Source organism: Sapajus apella, unplaced genomic scaffold, assembly GCF_009761245.1.
Source record: "Sapajus apella isolate SASKATOON/1434 unplaced genomic scaffold, GSC_monkey_1.0 scaffold33, whole genome shotgun sequence".
Classification (NCBI taxonomy): domain Eukaryota; kingdom Metazoa; phylum Chordata; class Mammalia; order Primates; family Cebidae; genus Sapajus; species Sapajus apella.
In genome coordinates this window covers 23,750,825-23,771,198 of record NW_022436973.1, presented here as the reverse complement: position 1 = coordinate 23,771,198, position 20,374 = coordinate 23,750,825, and the positions used below count along the sequence as shown (strand labels likewise).

The following is a 20,374-nucleotide window of genomic DNA, read 5'->3' as shown; positions in this document are numbered from 1 at the left end:
TCCTTCCGGTGTTCAGTATTCTTGTCTTTGTGAGTGTGTCCCTGGGCCTCCTCAGGGCTGCCCGCCTTCCCACCAAAGCCTGGAAGAGGATTGAATGGACCCCAGGGCTTGGAAACAGCCTACAGCATTTGAGCCTCCACTTATGTCTTAAGGACATATGATCTGTTTCCCCTGGCTCAGAAGGAGTCGGCGTAAGGTTGAGACAAAATTCCAGACAGACAACTGAGTTTGGATCCTGGCTTTGCTGCTTTGTAGCTGTGGGAATTCAAACAGCACCTCTTTGAGACTTGGACCCCGCTTCTGCACAGTGGGGCAGGAGTAACCCCTGCCAGGGTGACTGTGGGATTCAAGGAGGTTGGGAGCACCGAGCGCATGCTTGGCACCGGGCAGGTCCTCACTGAGGCTTGCGTCTTTCCTTCCTGCCCTGACCCTGCATAGCTGAGGCTTGTGGCCTCTCCCCACTGATGGGATCTCGGACACCTGGCTCTCCCTCCTGGGGCCTCATTTTCCTCCCCCACCAAATGCAGAAATCGAATGCTTGTCCTGTAATATCCTTGCCAGGTGACTTATGTCAAGTGCTGGTTTATAATGGGTGCTCAATAAATGTTAGTTTCCTTTCCCTCCATTAGATCATTAATGATATTAGTGGTAATTATGTAATAAAGTTAAGGCATTAATATGTTAATAGTGGTTACTATGTGTCAACCCTTTGATGACCTCTTTTAAACCTTGTGACTCAAGGGCAATCATGTTATTGACTCCATTTTATAGATGGCACAGAGTGGGTGCCACTTATACAAGGTCACACAGCGAATAAGCAATGTTACTGAGCCTCAGACTCCAACTGTATGACTGCAGTGCCTGATGCTTAGCCACTAGGTTAATAATCAATACATCACGTATTGAGCACTGACTGCAAAACTAACCACCGTGACAGCTAATAACAGCTATGACAAGTGTGGTGATTCACAGTTATAACTCTTTCATTCTCTCAACCACCATGTGAGGGAGGAACTCTTGTTCTTTGTGTTTTACAGATGAGGAAACTGAGACATGGAGAAGTCATTTCTCCAATGTCCCATGGCAGAGCAGTGTGAAGCCAGGGATTCCTACTCTTCCTCCCCTCACTGTGCTTACTGCCTCATTTAATTCTCGTGGGGATCAGATCGCTGTGGTTGTGCCCATTTTGCAAAGAAGGAAAGATAAGTTTCTGGAAGTGCATGTGGCATGGCCAGTCTCACACAATGAGTCTTTAGTCAAGCTGAGACTCGAACTCACATCCACAAGCCCCCTGGGGATCATCCCTACACCCTAGGCCTGGTCCATGTGATCAGGGACCATCTCTGTCAGGGAGCCCCCTGCGGGACTCAGAGAGGTCACCTTCCCCTCAGGCCAAGACCTTGGCTGTAACAGACAGCTCAGCAAGTTCCTGGCCTGTGGCCTCAGTTCAGCTGTTCGCCTCCCTCCGGGAGCAACCCGTGAAATATGTGCATCGCTTGCAGGAATGGGGTGTTCAAGGCATGAATCCAGACCGAGTGGGTGGGGAAATGCCTTCCATTCTCCGGGAAGGTGGGGGGTGATGGACTGCATGTCCAGGCAAGGAGACTTGAGGGATGTATTTTATGCAGCACCTGGGCCTCGCTTCTCCACGGCCCAAATCTCCAGGGCTGGAGGTTGGCAGGCGAAATTAAAGTTGATGGGAGCTAAGTGGACCTTTTCCAGCCCGCCAGGAAATCAGTCAAGCATTTGGCATTTATTGGGCACCTCCTTGGGGTTCCTCCTGGTGCAAAGGAGAATGCTAAGACTCCCTTCCTCCATGAGAACCAGGCCGGAGGCCCCTGCCTTCCACCTGAAGCCTCTGCCCATTTTACATGATAATCAGGAAAATCTCCACCAGCCTCCAACCCCAAGAGTCGAATGCCCTACTGTAAAAGCCCATGTGCCTTCTAGCACATTTCCAACAGCCAAGTTTTGATGAAGGTTTATTTAATTTTGGCATAAGCACATACTACATATTAAACACTCTTCTAAACTCCGGACAAGTATTTATTACAATCAATTCACTTTATTCTCTTAATAAACCTGAGTTAGGTACTATGATTATTCCCCATTTAACAAAAAAATGGAAACACAGAGAGATTAAGCATTTTGCTCCAAGGTCGCCATCCGGGAAGTGCCACCACTGTGGGTGTGGTCCAGTCCAGCACTGAATGGGCATGATAGGGGTTGGGGGCCACTGGAGAGAAAGTGGGGGGCACAGATAATGTTCAGGATACACTGGGCACTGTCAGTAGCCAGGAAACACCACATCGCCTCACCACCAAAGCTTCAGAACGTCAGCATGGTATGGCTGCCCGCCTGCTCACCAGCCAGCCAAGGCACCCTTGAGCCTGCCACTGCTGGGATCCTCGACACCACCCCCCTTCACCACCCTCTTCACTGTGCCTGACCAGGCTCCTGGTTTCTTTTCTGAATACAAGATTATGACATTGAAGATGCTTTTTAAGAAGACGTGCTCCCAATGTTCAAAAACAGCCAAAACCTTGGCAACAGAGATCAGAAGAGCGGCCACCATTGGAGGGAGGAACAGGAGAAGCCCGGGGTGGCACATTTCCTATGGTCTTCCCGAGTTGTAGTTATGTGGGGAGTCGCATTTGTAAAAACTCTTCCAGCTGCATAATAAAGATGTGTGCATCTCCCTGTACATAAGTTATACCTCCACTTTTTTAAAAGATGGATGCCCCGCCTTGTCCCCCACAACCTTTGGTGCCTGCCCCAATTTGTTTTTTAAAGATAGTGTCAACACCTTATCTTTGGTCCCTGAACCCAACCCAGGGGCTGGCCCCAGTGAGGGGCCCAAGGAGCGTCACTGAGTTCATTTGAAAGACGAACAGGCCTGTGACTAAAATAGCACACAGAACAGTGAAAGCAAAGACGCCAAACAGCACAAGGTTATCATCCCCTCAGATTCCCTCCGTCACTCTTCCTCCTCCTCCACCACAGCCATCAGATACAACTTCACCCCGGCGTCCTTGCCCTCTGACCTTGGGCAAACAGTTTCACTGCTGAACCTCTGCTTTGTCACCTGTGAAACAGGGATATTGGCAGGGGTTCTGGTGAGGGTTCGATGAGAAAGTAGATTTAAGACTCTTTGCAGCAGTGTGGTGCAGACAGCAGACGACATATGCACAAAAACACACACACATTCACACTCACACACGTTGATACCCACACACTCACACGTCAGGCCAGGTCAGCAGAGCAGCTCTGCAATGGTAGGTCTTCTCTTCTGACAAATAACTTTATCAAGTCCCTCTCTTCCTCATTAGCCTGAGATAGGTCCCTCTTACCAATCTTTGGGGGACAGTGTCCAACCCCCCAGCTTGGTTTTCAGAGTCCTCTGCCTTAAGCCACTACCTGACCTGTTTAAGAACATTTCCTGCTCCTCCCCAGCCCCTACGGGACTCTCTGGCCAGGCTGATCTTCCCCTCCCATGAAATACTAGAGAGCACCTCCTTTGACTTCCCTTACCCCACAGTGAGTCATTCCCTGGCCCCACTCCCCCCCCACCCCACCCCCATGACTTGGTGTCCTCCCGACCAGACGTGAGCTCCCAAACGAGAACTTCACGTTCTACCTTTGGGATCCAACCCATAGGATAATGGAGACTAAAGCCCACCATGTACCAGACTGGACCCTGGACACCTGAATTCTTTATTTCATGGAACCTTCACATTCTTTACAGATGGGTGTCATAATGTCAATTTCACAGAGAAGAAAATTGAAGCTCAGAGGGGGGAAGAATTAAGTTCAACATCATTCAACCAGTAATTATTTCTCAATCTCCTACCAGAACATGGCCCTGTGCAAAATTCTGAGGACACAATGTTGACAAAAAATGGACCACACCCAGATGAGCTCATATACGAGGGAGCCAGAGCCACTGGCAATCCCAGTGCCGGGATGAGTGCTGCTGAGAAGGGCGTGGCAAACATGACAGGCATGTGCAGAATTAACGCGCTAATGAGTGAGCCAGCGGGGGTGGGAAGGGGGGAAGCTGGCTCCAAGAGTAAATGGGCATTTCAAGGCTTTGAAAAAGGAGGGTGAGAATAATATCTTCAGGTTGGAGATCAATCTGGTTAACATTCTACAAGGCAATAAAGCCACATATTTGGAGTTATTTTTTCTGCCATACAGAAGCCATTTGTACCTCTACCAGACAAAAATCTACAAATTAGCCCTCATCTGGGCCTTAATCAAATACGAAAAACTCAGGCATAGTCTTCTACAGAACTAACTAATCCTTCAGCAGGGCTTTTAAACCATGCCCCAGTATGGCAACGAAATAAGGCATCACCTTCTTTTGCCTTATTTCCAAATTTTGGATATTTTGTATCATTAAAGGAAAGTATGCTGGCTTCATTCAGCCTGCACAGGGCAGAAAATGCTTCTTGAAGAGGAAATCCCTGAACTGAGATCTAAAAAATAAGAAGAAGCCAGATAAGTCCAAAGGAGCCAGTGCAAAGGAGTTCAAAGGAGCCAGCGCCTGGCAGAGGCCAGCCTTCCCTGTGTGCCCTGGCCCCTGCTGAGCTCTGCAGGCAGACTCACACAGCTCTCTCCATCACTCCCTGCAGGGGCAACACCGGCCTCCTGACAGCTTCTAAACTGAACCACAGGACCCTTGCCTGGGCTACTCCTTCTGCCTGGAAGACTCCCTGGATCTTTCCTGCTTATTCTCTAATCCAGAGACTGGGCTAAGCTCCCTTGTCAACACTTCCAGAGTAACCGTGTCCAGCACTTCTTTGGAGCCCTCCTCACAATTTGTCATTATACGTTGGCCTTGTGATTACTTGGGTAACATCCCTCTCCTCTACTGCCCTAGGTGCCGCCTCAGGGCAAGTAGGGTGTTGATTCACTCATCAGTGGAACGCCTATGCTAAGCCCATAGGAGGCACCCCAGAAACATTAGAAGGATGGGAGGATAGACGGAGTGATGAGAAGGAGGATGAGAGGATGGATGGAAGGGAAGGAGGGAGGACGAATGGATGGCGGATTGATGCAGGGGAGCATGGATGGGTGGATGGGTGGGAAAGAAGAAAGGGGGAGAGGGAAGGGGGGAGGGCAGAGAGCAGAGGGGAAGGAAAAGAGCTGAAAAGTCGGAGTCTGGTCGACACTTCAGGAGAACCGAGAGTCTCCGGCTGGCAGGTTTGGAGCTAGATGCAAACCTCTGTACATCTGACTTTTCCCACTGAAGTTTCTCTGTCTTTCATCATGATCCTGGGTTCAGGGCAATCACCTTTTTAAAAAAATGACGCATGATCCCCAACAGGAAAGGAGCCAATGACCCTTGTCTAAGCCTTTGGTTCCTCTTCTGGAGAAACTGGGGCTATACTTAGAAAACAGGATAAAAGATTGCAAAAATCTGTCTCTACCCTGAAATTGCACAACCGTAGGGCGGCTGGTCAATGGCTCAACTTTGGGAGCTGGCGGGACTCAGCCTCTCAACAGACATGTCCTCCTGGCTCTGCTTCAAGGACAACAGGCCACGCCCTCGTGGTAAAAGGTGCCGTTCCCAGCAACACGGGCCTTCTGCCCGCGCGGGCCCTCTCTGGGCAAGATCAGCTGGTGCGGCAGCCGGTCGCATGGATCTGGGCCACAGACCTGTCTCCAGAACGAGGCCGGGTGAGAGTTTAATGATGAGAAGGCTGCAGCCTGACGAAGGCTGTCGGCTGGATTCTGCCATGGCTCCCCCTATGCCAGTAAATGGACCCTGTGCACATGCATATTAACGCATTATCGCTAATGTTTTGTGCCAGATGCAAAGGCACTTGGGCAGCCAGGCTGAGAGTTGCCATTACTACAGGACCTTTTGCTGGAATATTTTTCTTGGGGCAATTAAATCTTCAGCTGTCTCCTCCAAGGGAGTGCCAGTTTGCATTTTAATTACCCTCGAAAGAGGGAAGTAGGGGAAAGGACACAAGGCAAAGAATGAAAAAATAACAACCTGCTTTATAAACACAGTGGTTTCTCCCCCATCGACTCCACCATGCCCTTGACCTTTAGACTACTGCCTCCCAATACCTGTGGAAGGGCCTCTTTAAGGGGAAGAAGGAGAGGAGGTAGGAGAGAGCATTTCTTGAGTGTGATTTGTTAGTGCAGTGCATTACGCCTGGCTAATTAAAAAAAAAAATTTTTTTTTTTGAAGAGACAGGGTCTCCCTATGTTGCCCAGGTTGGTCTCAAACTGAGCTCAAGTGATCTTCCTGCATCAGCCTCCAAGTAGCTGGGACAACAGGTGCATGCCAACAAGCCAGCTAATTTTTTAAAAAAAAATTGTGTAGAGACTGGGTCTTCCTGTGTTGTCCAGGCTGGTCTTGAATTCCTGGGCGCAAATGATCCTCCTGCCTCAGTTTCCCAAGGTGCTGGGATTACAGGCATGAACCAATACTCCCAGCCTCATGGAAAGCTCGAGAACCAGCAAAACTCATCTCTCAGGTGCTGGGGGAAAGAGAAGGAATTGACTAAAAGGGACAAAGGGAACTTCCGGGGGCCTGGAAATGCTTATCTTGATTGAGGTGGTGCTTACGTGGGTGTATATATTGGTCAAAACTCATCAAACTCTGTACTTAAAATGAGTGCGTTTTGTTGTTTGGAAGTTAATACTTTAATAAAGTTGATTTTAAAATAAATAATAAATACGAGTTAATATTTATCTAGACTTTACTATGTGCCATCCTAATTGTGCTTCCTACGTGTTAAGCCCTTTACCCCTCACAATCAATCTGTGACATTGGCACCGAGTGCCCCATTTCCCAGATGAGGAGGAAATTGAGGCACAGAGAAGTGAAACAACTTTCCAAAGTGACGCAACTAGTAAGAGGCAGAGCCTGTGTTCCAATCCAGACAGGATCTGAGCCTATAGCCTGAACAGCGAAGTCCAAGATGACTCAACTGGCTAGTGCTAGAGGCAGGATTAAATAAATCCCGGGGCCTTTCCAATGTGGTGAAACTGGTGGAAGAGGAAAACGCATTCATTAGGGAAATATTCACGCCTCTACTGCAGGCCGAACGGTAGACACCAAGAGCAACAGACAAATCCCAGGCCCTTGTCGGGAAGGAAAGGGATCATGAAATAATCAGAAAAACAAATGCGAAATGCGGTCAGAGATGAATGCTCAGAAGGAGAGCTTGCCCCGGACCGAAACGCGCAATACTAACCTAGAGTGTGCGGAGGCCACGCCCTCCTCGCGTATTTGTGCCCAAATGAGCCGCCTCCCCAGCGTGCACCAAATTCCTGAGCCACCTGCTCCCAGCTCCATTTCCCTTTCAAGCTGTGTGTTCTGCGGGGGCAGGGCGAGCTGCAAGGGCTCATCTTTCAGGACATGCCGCAAAGGACCTTTGAAGTCATCCGCCCTGCTCTTGGCACCTGGCGCCTGGAGCTGAGCTCTTCCAATAATGACCCCTGCGCATTCCCCTGGCCCTGACGCCCATCCCAGGCAGTCGCGGTCCAGAGCAGGGCGGAGCAGCAGCGTGGGCGACAGCTGGGAGCACCGGGGTCTTGAGGGAGGACACTGCGTCAAACCAAGCCACCAGACCCTGTTCCCCCACCACACCGCCGCGTTACCCTGGCGCGAGGAACCGGGACCGGGCTTTTAGGCCTTGAAGGGCAGACCTGCTCCACCAAACATTCCCATCGTTGATGGGGGGCCTCCCAAGCTGGGCTCCGGGGGTACATTATCCAATTTATGTCTCTCGGTAGCCCTGCATCATCGCCTCTGGTTCCCAGGTGAGCGCAGAGAGGCAGATGACTTACCCAAGATCACACAGTACTGAAGAAATAGAATTGACGTCCGGACATCTCCCCTAATATCCCACGGCCTCCAGAATCTTACCTCAGGCCCTCTGCACCCCTGAAATAAATACACCATTTAGTGAATATTCTTTCAGAAGTCAGACCCTATAAATTTATTTCCTGGCTCCTCCATTTCCTGGCTGTGTGAACTTAAGCAAGTTTCTTAACCTCTCTGTGTCAGCACCTTCCTCTGTAGATGGTGCCAAAAACTGTACCTATCCAGAAAGTTGCTGTGAAGATTAAATGAGCCAAGACAGTAAATGTAAAAGTGGTTAAAACTGTGCCCAGATGATAGTGAGCCCTCAAAAACTAGTCACTACTCTAATTCCATAGACTTGATTAATTTCTGGGTTTTCATAAGTGGATTTATATCTACTTTATACATTTAAGACACCTTTCCAAGTGAGACATACAGGTCTACCTCATTGTTACAAGCAGCTCCATAATGTTCTTATATTCATTCATTCATTCACCAAATGTGTAGAGCAAGCAGCTCCCGTACACCAGGCAAGGGCTCACAACACACTCAGTCCTGGCTCTGAGTTCTGGTGGGAGGGATAATTGACAAATTCGTGAATAAATAGCCGAGAGCATTTCACCTTATGCTGAGTCCTACGAAGAAAATAAGATGGGGCCAGGCACCGTGGCTCATGCCGGCAATCCTCGAAATTTGGGAGGCTGAGGTGGGCAGATCATTTGAGGCCAGGCGTTCAAGACCAGCATGAGTTTTTAGTAGAGAAACTACATCTCTACCAAAAATACAAAAAAAAAAAAAAAAAAAGCTAGCCAGGTGTGATGACGCACACCTGTAATACCAGCTACTTGGGAGGCCGAGGCACGAGGATTGTTTAAACCTGGGAGGCAGAGGTTACAGTGAGCCGAGATCTCACCACAGCTCTCCAGCCTGGGTGACAGAGTAAGGCTCTGTCTCAAAAAAATAAAAAAGGAAAAAGAAAAGATGGACAAAGTGATGAAGAGACAGGGGCTGGGAGAGGGAAGACAATTTACAGACAGTGTGTGAAGCCCCTGGGGATATGGCATTTATACCGACACCGGCAGGAAGAGGAGGGAGGAGCATGGAGCAGTCCAGGCAGAGGGAGCAACCAGGGCAAAGGCTGAGAGGCTGACTAAGCTCAAGCGTGGCGATTCAACTGGAAGTCGAGAATGAGCATTTTTGAAATCAGGTAGAAGAGTCAGGCCAGGGCCCGATGAGGCAGCACGTGTGGATTTTATCCTGAGAGACATGTGAAGTCCCTGAACCCGGGGTTCTGCAGCTCTGTAGGAATGGATCGGAGAGGCATGAGTGGAGGAATAAGGAAGTTTGTCAAGCTACAGAATCCAGAGGCACAGGCAAGAGGTAGTGGTGGCAGGGACCAGGGATGCAGCCTCCAGCCTGGAACATTCCTCGCTGGCAGAGCCCACAGGACCAGCTGACGGGGAAGACGGAGTTGAAGGAAAAGAAGAAACAAGTTGCCAGGGACAGATGTCACCATAATAATTTAATTAACGAATTCCCAATTGATGGAGAGCTGGACCGTTTCTATTTTTTCCCAACTTGCAAACAGTTTTGTCTTAAACATTATTGCATAGATATCCCCAGATGTGAGATGCTTGGACCAAAGGGGTCAACGTTTTTTTATCATATCCAGATGGCCACATTGCCTCCATTCCACTCGTGTCCAACATGAGGAGTTCCAGTTTCTACCCTGGAACTTTCTCCTCCTGCTGTGCTCCTGGGAACACTCTGCCCAACCCCTCCGCCTCTGGCATGGGCCTGGTCTCCAGTGCACTTGTGTTTCTTGCTGCTATCTGGAATTACAAGTTGTTAAGAAGAAAACGTCAGAACCAGGCTAAGTGGCTAAAAAGACTGCCCGGGGTCCTCTTTTTCCAGCAGGAGGCAGAGAGAGGCTTCCAACACCCTGAAGAGGGCCAATTTACCCCTATTCTTCCAAATACAAGGAATTGGGCTTTTTTTTTTTTCTTTTTTTTTTTTTTTTTTTTTTCCTGTTCAGCCTGAAAACAAGCCAGGGCATTGAGATGGCCATGAAAACAAGCGGTGAAAACAGGCCATGATGTTACAGGAAACCCTTCTCCCCACCACTCTGAGCAGCGGGAAGGATGGGAGCCGCTGTCCTCTGGGACCTCTGCCCTTCAGCCCCTCTGGAGCCCACTGGCCCTCCCCATCTCACATCTGATCAATGCCCCCTGCTTGTGGCCACCACCTGCTGCCTGACCCCTATTCATGCCAGCTTTTGCTATGGGGGTTTCCTTTTCATAAGTGGCCTTTTTAAAGGAAGTATTTTCTTTTAATCAGCAGTCACTGTGTCTGCAACAGTGCTAAAGCAGAATTTTGTTATTTCCCATCACTTAGAGCTTATTTATTCCATTTATTTGGGGGAAGGGTGGCTAAGATTTCAGAGATTCATAACTGGCTTGTGCACGGTATCTGATTTTCACTTTGGCATTTGGAGATGCTTTTGAAGAAGGTTTATGTTATCTTTCTAAGACTTACCTGGTGAGTTACTTAATCACCAGAGGATTTGGAAACATACTGCTTCTTAATATCTTATCTTTTTTGTTTTGTTTTGTTTTCTTTGAGACAGAGTTTTGCTCCTGTGGACAAACTTTTTGAAACAAGGGAAACTATGTTATAGTTAAACTCCAAGTCAATTTCCAATCAGTGCTCTTTGCCAAATTTCTTATAAGATGAAAAGAATAATAAGAATTTTTTTAAAAAACAGAGTTTCACTCTTGTTGCCCAGGCTGGAATGCAGTGGTGCAATCTTGGCTCACGGCAACCTCTGCCTCCCAGGTTCAAGTGAGTCTCCTGCCTCAGGCTCCTGAGTAGCTGGGATTACAGGCATGTGACTCCTGGCTAATTTTGTATTTTTAGCAGAGATGTGTTTTCTCCATGTTGGTCAGGCTGGTCTTGAACTCCCAACCTCAGGTGATCCACCCGCCTCAGTCTCCCAAAGTGCTAGGATTACAGGCATGAGCCACCGAGCCTGGCCTGTTTTGTTTTGTTTAGACAGAGTCTCGCTCTGTCACCCAGGCTAGAGTGCAGTGGCATGATCTTGACTCACAGCAACCTCTGCCTCCCCGATTCAAGCAATTCTCCCACCTCAGCCTCCCAAGTTGCTGGGATTATAGGCGCACACCAGCACATATGGCCAATTTTTGTATTTTTAGTAGAGATGGGGTTTCACCATGTTGGCCAGGCTGGTCTTGAACTCCTGACCTCAGGTGATCCACCCAACCCCCTTGGTCCCCCAAAGTGCTGGGATTACAAGTGTGAGCCACTGTGCCCGGCCTATCTTCTCTTCTAAAACAAGTGACCTTTTTTTTTTTTTTTTTTAATAGAAAATGAATGGATAGCAACTCTTTGACGTCGCTAGTAACTATCATTAATCGGCTGCTTGGAAAGTGTCAGCTGGGCTCATTCCCACTGGATCTTCTCCGCACCTCTCTCAGGGAGGTAGGAGTTTTTGTATACATTTTATGTGAGAGGAAATCAAGGCATGGAGAAGTTGGCTATTACTAGTAACTTACCCAAAGTTCCAGACCAGGGCAGAACTGGGGTACAGGTTCCATACCCCCCAGGGCCCTTCCTTTGTAACCATGGTTACGAAGCCTCTCTGAGGGAAGGCTGCAGGTTCTCCTGCAGGTCCCTGTGGCAGTGACATGGGTGGGGGTGGCAGACAGACACACGTTTCCGTTTGTCCTTACTCTTGTCCGTGGCAGCTCTTCCTTCCTCCTGCTGGTCCAGCCGACCCATGGGCCTTCCAGATCCACACTAGAAGCAGAATCCCTTGTTCTAGATGACTCATAAAGGCTCTGTATCTCTGATTCCCTAATGGGGCGTTGACTAATGCTCAGGCGTTTCAATTGTATTTGGGAAGTGACCTGTTCCCCTCCACCTAGATGGGACAGATTTCACAAATAAAAATACAGGACCCCCAATTACATTTCAATTTCATAAAAATAATCACTACGTTTAGTATACATCGTGCAATATTTGGGATATAAATATTACTTGCTGTTTGTCTGAAGTGCAAATGTAACTGGGCATAGGTATCCCGTATTTTCTGTCAACCCTGTCTCCGTCCCCCAGTAGATTCCCTTCCAGAGGGACCTGCCAGACTGAGCCCTTCCATCAGCCAGACCTGAGAATAAGAGCATTTAGGTAAGTGCTCGGTCAGCATGGAAGAGCCTTGGGGCATTGAGTGGGACAGGCTGACATTGAGCCTTGCAAGGCCTCAGTTTCCCTGTCTTGGGCTACAATGTGACGCTCAGAAATCCCCAAGGAGCCCACTGTCCACACATTGATGGCACTGCTTTTAATATGAAGTCCAGCTTCCTTAGTGAGGTATTCAAAGGCCCTGTCTGCCACCCCACCTCACCTCCTGCCCAGCTCACACAGCCACCTGGAAGGACTTAGAGTCCCCCCAAAACAATCTCTTCTCACCTATACCTTCACTCTTCTCCTTGCCTGGAGAACCTCTCCCTCCCTTGCATGCTGTTTAAACTCTTATTCACCCTTCATGGCTTTTTTTTTTAAATGGAGCCTTGCTCTGTCGCCCAGGCTGGAGTGCAGTGGTGTGATCTCAGCTTACTGCAGCCTCCGCCTCCTAGGTTTAAGCAATTCTCCTGCCTCAGCCTCCCAAGCAGCTGGGACTACAGGCACCCGCCACCATGCCCAGCGAATTTTTGTATTTTTAGTAGAGATGGGGTTTCACCATATTGGCCAGGCTGGTCTCGAACTCCTGGCCTTGTGATCCGCCTGCCTCAGCCTCCCAAAGTGGTGGGATTACAGGTGTGCACCACCTTGCCTGGCCCTTTATGCCTTTAATGCCACCTGCTCCCAGAAGCCTTCCCTGACCACTGCAGGAAGAGAGGTACTTGCTTTCACTTCCCTGTCTCTTTGGGCCTCTTTGACAGTTTGATCACACTAAAGTTACAGCTTATGCAAGTTTAACGTGCTCTTCAGACAAAAGAAAAAAATACAGAAAGAAAGACAAAAAGAGAGAAAGAAAATAAATAAGGGCCACGTGGCCCAATTGGCACACACGCTGTGTTATGAGATGGAGGCAGAATCTGCTCTCTGAGGCTCAGTCCCCGTAGGCCCCTCATCTCACAGCTACCTAAGGACACATCTTTAAAGAGAAGCTGGAAAAAAAACTTGCAGTATAGTGGGAAAGGATGAGGGATTTGGCAGACCGGACCAGCCTAAATTCAGACTCCGCTGCACGCTTCCTAGCTGTGTAACCCTGGACCAGTTACGGACTCCTCTGTGCCTGGCTCTTTACCTCCAAAGTGGGCGTAAGATCCTCATACGTTTGTTGAGAGATAAAATGAGCTTAACACCTGTGAAGGGCTCGCAGCAACTCCTGATAAACACTGGCATTAGGTGATATTATGATCGAATGCTGCCCCAGCCAGTGTCCTCTGTGGAAGGAAGAGGAACCTGCTCTGGGCCACAGGGAAGCCAAGCTGTGCTGGACTCGCTAGAAGACTGAGTATCAGTCCCCAGCCTCGTGTCTCTGAGGGTTTGCCGGGGGTACTTTCTATTACACTTTATTTTTGCTTTCCAAGCTAACTTGACTGAGTAGCACCCTCAGAGAAATCTAACCATCAGATAGATAGTCTGAGGTGAAAATTCCCGTCCACCATTTCTATAATAGTTGTGTGACCTCGAGTCAGTCGCACTTTGCATGAGCTGTGCTCACTTCACCTGTCAGTGGAGGCATGATACCCACCCCCAGGGCATGAGGAGTTAACACCTTTGCTGATGCCTGCTACCTGGTAGGCACCCGATACCAAGACTTCTGTGATTAATTTACTCTTTCCACAGCTGCTGTTACACTGTGTTTCATTTTCAGTTCACATGCTCTTCACCCCACAGCCTGGGAACCCTCAAGGACGAGGATTAGTTCCAAGTCAGCTCAGGCTTCCATGGTCAAGTCTACACGGAAAACCAGGAGGTATTCAGACATAGGGAGGGGGGGCGGAGGGAGGGAGGAAGGAAGGAAAAGAAAAAGGAAGGAGGAAGGGAGTGAGAGAGAGAAGGAGAGACAAGGGAGGAAGGAGGAAGAGAGGAAGAAGGAAAGGAAAAAAGGAAGGAGGAAGGAAGAGAGGGAGAAAGGAAGGAAGGAGAGAAGGGAGGGAGAAGGGAAAAAGAGAAAGGAAAGGAAGGGAGGGAAGAAAGGAAGAAAGGAAGAGAGGGAGGGAAGAAGGAAGGAAGAGAGGGAGGGAGGAAGGAAAGAAGGAGGGAGGGAGGGAGGGAAGGAGGGAGGGATACGGAATTAAACTCTTCATCCTCTGGCTCCAGGCTCGTCTGACTGATCAGAGGAATGGATCAATAGCCACTACTCATTCTCCTATCTCTTTCTGGAATCACAACTTAGGTTTGTAGCTGTCTAATTTATTATTATATGGTGCAGTGCAGGGTAATTATACACTGTGGTATAATTTGTTATAACTTGGGCTGAGGCCTATAACTGTATAATTTATTATTATACAGTACAGTGCTGAATAATACGAAGAGTATATAATTTATTTCAGGCTTATGAGCCTAACCTGTAATCCAAATGCAGCACGCAGCCTATGCAGATGAGTTAATGTTTCTACAGAAACCTCAACTTAGATATTTCTTCATCTCTAGCTCCTTTCTTTGGGCTTCTCAGAACACCTGTGTTACCAAGTTCCTGGTACTTTTTGTTTGGTGCAAGGCTGAAATGTCGGGTAGCCCGGGTGGCTGGGGCTGAACCGGTCTTCCATATTGGGTCATATGAAAGAAGGGCCCAGAGCTGTCACCCTGCCCAGTGATAGTTGCCATCGCAGGGAGGCCACAGCTTGCCAAAGGTTTTGCTGGCCTCAGATCCAGAACCATGACCAGAGCCCCCATTTCTAGGTCCTCTGGAATGAGGAGGCTTGCAGCATCTCCATTTATTTATTCGATAACTATTCTTTGCTCTGTTCTCGGTACTGGAAATCTGTCGTTGGACCAGGTCCCTCGTGAAGCTGGCATTCTGGAAGTCAATAGCCTACATCTCTCTGGTCTCTTGTTTCTTCAAGTGTGGACCCCAGACCAGCATCGTCAGCATCCTCCAGGAATGCAGCATCTTAGCTGCAAGCCCCACTGAGTCTGCATTTTCACAAGACCCCTGGCGATTCATTCACGCTGGAGAAGCACTGCTGGAGTTGTATATGATTTAGGGGAGTCATTTTCTTCTCTACTTCCCTTCTACCCAAAATATATGCCCTCTCACGGAGTTTTCAGGCAGAGTTCCTCCTCCTCGTCCTCCTCCTTTGTTGAAATGGAGTCTCTTTGTGTCCCCCAGGCTGTAGTGCAGTGGCACAATCTCAGCTCACTGCAGTCTCCGCCTCCTGGGTTCAAGCAATCCTCCCGCCTCAGTCTCCCCAGTAGCTGGGATTACAAGCCTGTGCACCACACCTGGTTAAATTTTGTATTTTTAGCAGAGATGGGGTTTCACTGTGTTGGCCAGGCTGGTCTTGAACTCCTGACCTCAAGTGATTCACTCACCTCAGCCTCTCAAAGAGTGCTGGGATAACAGGCATGGGCCTCCACGCCTGGCCCCTTCTTATTTTTCTTAAAGAACATGTATTTTTTCTTTTACCTTGGTCACAGAAGTTCATTATGTACCTTTTGGAATTATAAAACAAAAAAGAAAAATATAAAAATCACCCAGAACCCCATTATCCAGAAGTGACACTGTTAATATTTTAATAACCAATCCATCAGACTTTTTAAATATATATCTATACATTTTTCTTTTCAAAATTTCAAGAAAAGATGCAAGAATGTTGTGTTCAGGCTCAGAAAACAATACCCCAGAATCTGGTGCTTTGGCATGCTGAACTGAAGAAGCGGGTTCAAGGTCTTTCTCTGACCTTTCCTACTTCCCTGTCTCTCTGATCCTCTTACTTTCCCAAAGCACCAGGAGGGACTCTCTGGAATTTCCTTATCTGCCTAAGAAAGCTTCTTTCCAAGAGAAACGCAATTTCTTAAAACTCCCCCTTGCCTAGGAATCTCATAAAATAACCTGGAGAAATTATCCACTGGGAAAGATACTACAGGTAGTCACCACGCTCAGGCAGACTTTCATCTATTTTTCTGAGAGCAGCTCCGAGAGATTACCTAGGAAGCTTTTCTGCCTAGTAAGACAACCTTTGTTCACAGTGAAGTTCTGCCCTCACCTTCCCACCGCCTCCCCGAGAGCTCAGAAGTATTTTGTCTCAGGCCGTTGTTCTTCAGGCTCATCCATTTCCCCTAAAAATTACTTACTCCTCAACCTCCCATTTCTCCTTCCCCAATGAGGAAGGGCAAGTAAGTAGCCTGAGCTCACTGGGTTACTGGGTAATCATTCTCCTGCAATTTCCCTGTGTTTTTCACATTAAATAATTTTATTATTATTTTTTTGGAGACAAAGTTTTCCTCTGTTGCCTGGGCTGGAGTGCAGCGGCACAATCATAGCTCACTGCAGCCTCCGACTCCTGGGTTCAAATAATCCTCCAACCTCTGATTACCAAGTAGCTGAGACCACAGACACACATCACCACACCTGGCTAATTAAAAAAAAAAAAAAAATGTAGAGACAAGATCTTATTTTGCTATGCAGGGTGGTCTCAAACTTTTGGCTTCAATGATCCTCCCACCTTGGCCTCCCAAAGTGCTGGAATTACAAGCATGAGCCACCATGCCCAGCCTCATTAAATACAATTTCATATGCTATTTTCTTCTATTAATCTGTCTATTCTAGGCCATTTTCAGCAAACCTTCAGAGGACAGAAGGGAAGATTTCCTTTGGCTCTTATAATTGGCCCTTTGGCTCTCAAAACTGAGGTGCATTCACCTGGAAGGATTGTTCAAACATAGACTGCTGGGCCTTCACCCTAGAGCTTTTGATCAGAAGGTCTGGGACCAGGCCTGGGATCTGGCACTTCTAATGAGTTCCAGGTGAGGTGGAGCTGCTGGTCCAGGGACCACAGCTTGGGAGGCACTGGGTTCAGTGTTCTAAGATTTCCTAAGCATCAGTGGTTGGAATCCAGCTCCACCATACACTACCTGCCCATAGGGAAGTCAGGCTGCCTCTCTATGATGCAGCTTCTGAGTCCACAAGGACAGTACCTGCCTCATAAGGTTCTTATTATTATAAGGATTATATGAGCTAATTAAATTAGTAAAACACAAAGGAAGTATTAATGATGATGAATATGCATATAATTGTTTAATCAAGATTTCTTAACAATTGTTCAAAAACATTTTCATGTCACTATTCTTCTGTGTATTTGCTTTCAAAGGCTGTGGCCTTATCCTTCATAGTGATGCATTTATCTAGTCCACAGTCTTCCACTAAACAGTGCTACAATGAGCATTCTCACGGATAAATCACAGTGCACCTGTCTGCTTATTTCCTTAGGATATAATGCACTAAATGTGAAATTGCTGAGGAAAATTACATGAGCATATTTAAGACTTTTGATAAGTTTTGCTAAATGGCGTTCCAGAAAAATTATACTGATTTAAAATGCTACCAGCAGCATATGAGGTCATCTTTCCTTACATTCTTATTAATATCCCATGTTATTGGTTTTTTAAAAAAATTATGCCAGTATTTTGTTTGTTAATTTGAATTCCTTTGATGACTACTGAAGTTGGATGTCCCCACTCCAATATTTCAGGACTTTAGAAATCCCTCAAAGCTTGTGTTTACAGAATGTTAACCAGCCCTTTTCTCCTCTAACGAACCAGCTCTCTGTCTTGACATCTCTCTTGTAGGAGCAGAGGCATCATCTCACAGGTAACAGCTGCCTGATTTAAATCCCACCTGTGCTGCTGGTAACATACCTCCCATTTAATAGACGAGTGTGGACTAGAGGAGGCATGAAACATTAAGGGAGCAAACAGAAGGAGAGAAGTTATTTGTTCCACAAAAACTCCCTCACCATCTCCCACAGATGAGGCCTTCTGTTAAACTTAAGGGATGCAAAGACAAGGAAGTCTCAAAGTCCAGGGTGGTGGGACAGGGAATACACACAAAATCATCTGAAATATAACAGTGCAAATGAGAGCAATGGAGTAAGAATCTCATGAAAGAAATGATGGTATCTTTGAAGTCAGAGAGGACCTGGGTTCAAATCTTGTTTCTTTCAACTCCTAGCTTTGGGCAGTAAAATGCAAAGACTATTTATTTCAGGCTTAAACTAAAATAACAGATAAAAAAAATTCTGGAAACAGGTAAGGCTTCCTGTTTCCAGGAATCTCACAATTCAGCCCAAGGGCCAAATATGGCATATAAAAGGTCTTGTTTGGTGCATCCAGTGTACTTGAAAAAATTTCCTAGAGGAATTAGGATGGCTTAGATCAATAGTTCTCCAGCCTAGTTGCCCAACTGAAATACCTGGAAATGTATCGGTTCCTTGAGAAGAGATCTGGCCTCATTCACTGACTTCTCCTTTTGGCCAAGATGGAATAACAGAGAATGGGTTTATCCTCTTACCTGAAACAAAAACATCTAGGGAAAATATATGAGTCAGCAGTTTTCAAGACATTGGACATCAGGAGACACAGAACAGTGATACCTGAGAGAGAGAGAGAGAGAGAGAAGAGAGCCTAGCAATTGCCTCCGCTTACTATCTGGAGAGAGTTTGCAGGTCATGGCGCTGGACAGGGAGTCCAGGTAGGGCCCAGTGGCCTTCCTGAGTTGAAGAGATGGAGCTGGGCAGCTGCTATGGTTAGAATGCTTTTGTCCACTGTAAAAATTCATGTTGACGCTGGATTCAATGGCTCATGCCTGTAATCCCAACATTTTGGGAGGCCAATACAGGAGGACTGCTTGAGGTCAGGAGTTCAAGATAAGCCTGCACAACACAGTGAGATCCCACCTCTATAAGATAATTTTTTTAAATTAGCCAGGCATGGTGATGCACACCTATAGTCCCAGCTACTCAGGAGGCTGAGGTGGGAGAATCACTTGAGTCCAGGAGGTTAAAGCTGCAATGAGTCATGATCACACCACTGCACTCCAGCTTGGTTAACAGAGCAAGACCCTAGCTCCAATCAATCAATCAATCAATCAATCAATCAATTTATGTTAAAACTTAACCCTTAATGCAATACTGTTGGGAGATGGGGCCTTTTGGTAGGTGTTTAGGTCATGAGGACTCTGCCCTCATTAATGGATTAATGTTGTTATAAAAGGGCTTCATGAAGGGAGTCTATCCTTTTGCCCTTCTGCCTTCTGCCCTGTGAGGACACAGCATTTCTCCCCTCTGGAGGACACAGCATTCACGGTGTCATCTTGGAAGCAGAGAACAGCTCTCACTAGACACCAATGCTGACATCTTGATCTTGAACTTCCCAGCCTCTAGAACCATCAGAAATCAATTTCTGTTATTTATAAATTACTCAGGCTCAGGTATTTTTGTTGTAGCAACATAAATGCATTAATCCAGAGGCTAAGGTGTCTGGAGTTCACAGGGCAGAGTATCACGGAGAAGAGAGCTTGTGGGAAGGACCAGGTACGAGAGCACAGGTGAGCTCTGGAGATCAACAGAGAACCCCTCCAATCTCCTGAGTACTAATGAACACGTGCATGTATGAAACCTACCTGAGGCCAGCAAAGAACCACCTGAAAGGATTAGAGGGAACAATCCCAGGTACCCACACAGGGCTGGGAATAGTCTCTGCTCTTAGGAGCCAGAGTGAAAAACCTCACAGGGCTTTAGGCAGAGGATTCATTTGGTTTTTCTCTTAGTAGTTAGACAAAATTTGCTCTAAACTAAATATTGATATGGTCCCATCTAAAAATGTTTAAAAGCAAAGATTAAACTAATTCTAAGGAACTTAACTGTGTCCCAGAAAAAAAAAATCAAACATATTTATAGAAACACACACAAAAAACCCTAGCACATGATGATGTAAATTCAGTGTCTGGTATCATTAAAAAATTGCCAGGCATGCAAAGAAACAAGGAAATTCAACCCATTAATGAAGAGAAAATTCAATCATTCAAAACTGACCCAGAAATGACACAAATGATAGAACTGATAAATAAAGACATTAAAATTGTGATTATGGCTGTATTTCTTATGTTCAGGAAACTAGAGAAAGAACTGAGTATACTAAATTGTGACATGGAAGACAGCAAAAAGACTCAAATAAAAAAGATTCGTGAACTTAAACATACAGCAAGAGAAACTATCCAAAATGAACTATACAGGAAAAAAAAAGACTGAAAAAAAATGAACAGAGCATCAGTGAACTTTGGGACAACCTCCAGTACAATACACACACACACACACACACACATTCATACATAGATATGTATATAACCAGATAGACATATTTATAAGCAGATAAATATATACATATGTGTGCATAAGTGTGTGTGTGTGTGTGTGTGTGTATGAGAGAGAGAGACCTTAATTGTTGAAATAATGGTTGAAAATTTGCCAAATTTGATGTAAACAAAACTCACAGACCCAAGAAACCCAATGAACC

At 46.8% G+C, this 20,374-nt stretch overlaps 1 long non-coding RNA gene across 1 annotated transcript in view; it reads left to right on the top strand.

Moving 5' to 3' along the window:
- Window positions 1–7,287: 7,287 nt before the first annotated feature.
- LOC116563016 overlaps window positions 7,288–20,374 on the top strand; it is a 58,118-nt gene continuing 45,031 nt past the window's right edge. The window contains exons 1-2 of the long non-coding RNA XR_004274166.1: window positions 7,288–7,728; window positions 11,966–12,034. This is a non-coding gene — a long non-coding RNA (uncharacterized LOC116563016). The remainder of the gene's footprint in view (window positions 7,729–11,965; window positions 12,035–20,374) is intronic.